The sequence below is a fragment of the Otolemur garnettii genome, unplaced genomic scaffold, assembly GCF_000181295.1.
Source record: "Otolemur garnettii isolate 467f Iridium unplaced genomic scaffold, OtoGar3 scaffold00536, whole genome shotgun sequence".
NCBI classification, from domain to species: domain Eukaryota; kingdom Metazoa; phylum Chordata; class Mammalia; order Primates; family Galagidae; genus Otolemur; species Otolemur garnettii.
This window is the reverse complement of record NW_003852931.1, coordinates 1,117-6,976: the sequence shown is the minus strand read 5'-3', so window position 1 is coordinate 6,976 and position 5,860 is coordinate 1,117. Positions and strand designations below refer to the sequence as shown.

Here is a 5,860-nt window from a genome sequence, read left to right as displayed (position 1 = left end):
GGAGTAAGGATGGGAAGGAGACACCAGCTGTGCTACAAACTTGGTAACAAGCCTGAATGTGTAAGTGGTGGGGACTCACTGGGTCTCAGGGGTAAAGGAGAAGGTCAAATCAAGACGATCTTCAGTACTGGGGGAGGCTAAGGCAGATGGATTATCTGAGGGCAGGATCTCAAGACCAGCCAGAGCAAGACCCTGTCTCTAAATAATTCAAAAAATAAATTGGCTGGGCCTGTGTGCCTGTTGTCCTCTCTACTTGGGAGGCTGAGGCTGGAGGATCGCTTGAGGCCTGCAGTTCAAGGCAGCTCTGAGCTATGATCCCACCACTGCACTGCAGCCTGGGTGATAGAGCAAGACTCTGGTCTCTTAAGAGAAACAAACAAATAAGAAAACCGACCCCCCTAAGTAGACTGACGGCGTCTTCCTTGTGTGAGAGGGAAGCTTTCACTGATATTGGTGTCTCATCCGCTTTTCCAGATAAGCTGAATCTGGGTGCTAAGATGAGCTGGGGAGTGGTGTCCCAGGAGGTGATGTGTTTAGAGTGAGTGGGGGTTGGGAAATGACACAGGGATCTTAATCAGGATTGGGCAGTTTCGCCTTTGCCTCCTGTTGGCCTTGCCCAGCTCACTCTTCATCCATCATTCTAAACATAGCTCCAACCTAAGCTCTGGAACTACTCATTAGACTTAATTATTTTAGCTGTTAGAGTGTCAGCCGAAAGTCTCCTTCATTCACCCAGGTGGGCAGACAGAAATAAATGCTCCAAGGGGAGCTTAACAGTGAAGGGGGTGGGTGGAGGGCATTATCTTTTTTACCTCTGGAGAAGGCAATGATTTTCTCTGCATGATCCTGTGACCCTGGACCCTCCCTCCCTCCCCACCTAGCACAGATGCTGAGGTCTTAGGTTTTTGTAAGGCTGTCCCTACAGCTTGTCTCACTGTGTCTTCTTCCAGAGCACAGAAATACACTGCGGTGTCCTCCAGCTGTGAGTCTGAGATCGTGAGACTGATGGATTTGGCTGCTTTCTGGAAGTTCACAGAGAAGCGATTCTGTCTTGCATTTTGCTGCTCAGATGCTTGGCGAATAACAAAAACCATCTGCCCACTGTGAAGTTGTTTGTACCAGTACAAACGATAATATGTATAACTAGTGTCATATGTGCAGTTCAGGGTCACTGGCTCTCCCTCCGGCACAGACATCTCTGGTTGAGTTTGAGTGACTGTCTGGGCCATGCTGGATCCTGTGGGAAGAGGAGAGAGAAGGCTTCACTGGGTGTCCTGTCAGAGACAGGGACAGACAGACTCACAAGCTGCTTCCCATCCCCACACACCTTTCTTCTTCTTGATCCAAGCCTCAGGCAAAATCCTTCCTCTCTCTCACCCACAGTATCTGGGCCCATGAGGGGATTAGACCCTGTGCCATTATTCATCTTCCTTCCCACTTTCCAGTCCTGTGGGACACTAGTCAAAGCCAATACAAGTAAGTGCCTTCCTTACCAAGACAGGCGGAGACCACGAGTGCCAACACCCAGCCTGGGCATGTCATGCTGGCAGCTGCCTCCTGCAGGTTGAGCAGCCTCCTGTTCTTCCCTGGACCTTGTTATCAGCTGTGTCATGATGTCACTGCCTCAGGACAGGAAGTGGGAGGGTGTGTGCTGCTGCCTCCCTCAGGAAAGCTCATCAGTGCTTTTTGTCTTTGGCTTCAGAGAATTAAACTGGCGATATAATGTGAAATAAAAAAGATGCCAGAGTTGTAACTCATTGTGGGATCCAAATGAAGAGGGGAAGGAGCTGGCAAATTGTTTTTGTAAAGATGCAATGTGGAGAGAAGGGCGAGTCGAGGAAAGACAGGGAAAGTTAACGAGGCCTCTGCTTCTCCATAAGCTTGTCTCTCTCGTCCTCCATCCTTTTCTCTTTCTTTCTTTTGCTTTCTTTCTTCTTTTCTCCCTCCTTCCCTCCCTTTGTCTTCCTCTCTCTTTCCTTTTATTCTCCTCCCTCCCTCTCTCTCTTTCTTCTCTACCAACTTGAAGCCAATATGATAAAAAAGTCTTGGGTTGTGATAAAATAGGTATTAGTTATATTATTCTTTGACCAAACTGTATAACTTTGAGAAATGATCAAACTAATGGCAACACCATCAATAACAGATAGTCTCAAGAAAATTGAAACCAGGATTTTGACATGTAATTGCACTGAAATTTGCTGATGACTTTCTTCTTTTAAAAAAAGAGTAGCTGATTCTGGTTGTGTCAGGGAGCTCTATGATACTGGTGGCAAGAGTTGTTATAAGCATTTTGGGCCCTTCTATTAATGACTCTGTGAAGGAAGGATCAGGACAATCAACATCACCTTCACTTGGGAACATTCTGGGTGGCACATCTGGCAGCTCGTCACTGGCGTCTCAGTTTTCCTTGTGCACAGTCTCTTCCCCGGGAGGGGAGAGGTCAGGAGTCACAGTCTCCATTTCATAGAAGACACAACGGGGAAAAAGTGAAAACTCACAATTGTGGGGGCTGCGAGTGTCATTTGTATTAATTTTCTCTCCCATTGAATTTGTGTCATTCAGTCTTAGCTAAGGCCATCTCCATGGCCCAGTTTTATGTGAAAAATTTCCCTGGTAAAACAAGGAGAATAAAAGACTAAATTCAAAGCTAGGTTGTCCTGTAGAGCGTGGTGGCCTTATGGTCCTATTTATTGTTTCCATTTGGACCCAGTGGTGAAGTGAGTGTTGTGTCATAGCTGCTCTCAGCTCCAGAGATTTCTTAAAGTACAGCTTTCTGAGTTGTTGTGAGGGGCACAGATTGTTTGCTCAGTGTTAGACTTCTGCTGTACCCACTGTGTTCTGGGCAAAGTCACAGGACATTGGTAACTGTGCTGTTACTTTCTGATCCCCACCCCCTTCCTCTCCAGTCTCTACAGGAAACTCTAGATCAGTGGTTCTCAACCTTCCTAATGCCTCCTAATACTGCAACCCCTTAATACAGTTCCTCATGTTGTGGCAACCCCCAACCATAAAGTTATTTTTGTTGCTACTTCATAACTGTAATTTTGCTACTCTTATCAATCATAATGTAAATATCTGATATGCAGGATGTATTTTCATTGTTACAAGGGGGTTGCGACCCACAGGCTGAGAACTGCTGCTCTAGATGATTGGGCTGTCATCTCTCCCAATCTCAGTCCAGCTGAAGCTGTGTGTTCACCAATGAGACTCTCAGGAGTTTCACTAACGAGACTCTCAGGCATGGATGTTTCTTTGTCTCAAGATTTCCCTAATGCTGGTTAGGGGTCCCAAGCCAGAGGCTTCATTTTGACTTTTAAGATCCTTTTCTGATTCCTGGGCCTGGGGAATCAGAACTTTAGTATGTTGTATTCACCATCCATTTAGTTCCCAAATTCCACAGATAGTTAATCAGGTTACTAACACTTCAGATAAAAAAATTCTTCATGAAAGACCTTTTAATTTTGCAAATATGGGAGTGATGGTGGACAGACTCCAGTATTTTCTGGAAGCAGAACCCCTCCTGGACCGTTTTAGAAATCGCAGCATGCTACTTTGGAATGTCAACCCTATCTGGCAACTACTGTCACAGGATTTCCCACTGGAGTGAGTTGGTTAAACTGTAAAAAGTAAAAACTAGAAGAAGAAAATGTGAGTTCCATATACCTACTGCCATGCTGTCATGGGAGAACATTTCCAGATGCAGGAACTGAAGCACATCAGCAGTCCCTGGCCCATGTGGGACTAGCTGCTGTAATCACAGGGCCACCCTCCTGGAGGGCGGCCTCCACTACAGAGCACAAGGGTCCCCAGTCCTGATCACCTCGGTCAGCTCCTGGTCAGTGTTCTCATCACTCTCACTCCTTATCTGAAAACACAGTAAACAAAAAACTTAACAAAGAAATTTTTACAAAGGTTTTCTCTGATTTGTTGTATTCATTTACCGTAGTCTTTGGTCAGAGGAAGTGATGGGGATGGTTTACTAACCTCCGAGTGGGGGTCCTAATGCAGGCTGTAGGGCTTGGCTCATTTAGCTGGTTTCTGGGGTGCATAGGTTTCCTGTGGCTGAGTCCCTGCTCACATGATGGGTCCCCATGCTCCACTGGTCAGAAAGAAACAAGACAGCTGCACGTGTCCTCTAACGGGGCTCTGCCTGAAAGCAGCTGTACTCACCTGTCACTTGCTTGCTTCTTTGTGTTTAGCTTCTTTCCTACAGTAATTTACAGCTTTGAGATGCTGTGAATCTGAAAGTAACTCTTTCAGATTTGATTATATGATAGATTGAATAAAGCAAATGGTGAATGTGCCCTTTGTGACAAATCTTCTCTGCGCGTGGATCCACTCCTCCTCCTTCTCCTTCTCCCAAATTGTCCTTTGTCCCTTCTACCCAGTCAGGATCCAACAAGAGTCTATAGCATTCCTGGAGCAAGAATACCTTTCCCTGGTAGAAACAAGGTGAGTGGGATGATTCTAAATCCAGGGATTGCTTTTCTAGATCATCCATTCTGGATAGATATTTAATGCAAAGGAAAGGTGTAAAGTTTCCCTAGAAGATTCCAAAGCAAAGCCTTTCTTCCTTAGTCAATTTACATTTCTCATTGTTCTCAGTTTTCAATTTTAAAGAATACTTTTCTCTTTGAGTGATGCAGAAATCACAGCAAAAGACAGAATTAGTTTTACTATAATGTTGACGTCTACTTTTAAATTGCTTGCTTGATTCTAAAATCCTGCACCAACTAATAGAAAAATGGAAACTCCAAGATCTCTGAAAGTTTAGCATATGGCTGCTTGAAGAACCACTTTGTTTGATGTACATCACACCAAGCTTTTCTAAGAGTAGACCAAATTAGATCTGAAGTGTGTTTGTGATGATCCAAGAAAGACATGGGGAGGGGGGTAATTTAGAAATTAACCCTAATGTCTAAGGACTGTGTGCCTGGTTTATCTTTATGGCAACTCAGTACCCTGATGAGTGGGGAAGAATATGGAACATGTCAAAACCAGGTCTGTAAAGTGCCTGGGCTAAGTGAAACCTCACCTCAATTCAGGAGCTATTTTGAATGGAAATCACCCAAAGGCTTTTACAGCCAGACTAGGAAGAGAACAAAGTGTGAAACAGAGAAGGATGTAGCTCTGTTTAGTTGGTCTGTATGATGTGATATGAAAGTTTGTCCTTTATGTGGTTCATGAGTGCAGAGAAGCTATTAGCGTCCCCCTGTCCCCAAACAAACTGTATGGTGATAACGGATCATAAACTTGCAAGAAATTTGGGCAAGTGTTGGGATTTTTCCTTCCCTGCAATATGGGCTTGGTGGATGGTAGAATTGCTCAGGGAAAAGGAAATTTATCTGTCCATTGAATCAATTATTATGGAAATACAGTTCTTCAATACAATTAGAAATGTGCTTATAAAGGTACATCAGTGATGTTACTTGACAATTTAAATTTAGATTAAAGGCTCTTTTTGAAAAACAATTCCAAGATATTTCCTAATCTCATGCTTGCTTCGGCAACACATGTACTAAAATTGGAACAATACAGAGAAGATGAGCCTGGCCCCTGTGCAAGGATGACACGCAAATTCGTGAACCGTTCCATATTTTTGTCTCTTAGTTTTATAAATATCTATGTATTCAAAAAGAAAAGGTATTTCAAATGTTGTTTATGGTAAAGATGAATAACGTCCTGCCGTGTTTTCTCTTTGTCTGGAAGGAAGTCCATGAGGGTATGTGCAGTCTTCTTACACTAACAAGTGCCTCAAGGTAACATTTCATCTTCTCTCACAGCCCCTCCCAATGAAAACTGCCCCTTTCAGTCATATTCAAAAACTTTCCTAACCTATTCTCCTTTATTGTCTCTTGAT

The 5,860-nt window shown here is 44.0% G+C and overlaps 1 non-coding gene across 1 annotated transcript; it reads left to right on the top strand.

Annotated features, from left to right (window-relative positions):
* The first annotated feature begins 5,496 nt into the window (after window positions 1–5,496).
* Window positions 5,497–5,601, top strand: LOC111722828. The gene has a single exon (XR_002771487.1). It is a non-coding gene; the product is annotated as a U6 spliceosomal RNA (small nuclear RNA).
* Window positions 5,602–5,860: the final 259 nt, after the last annotated feature.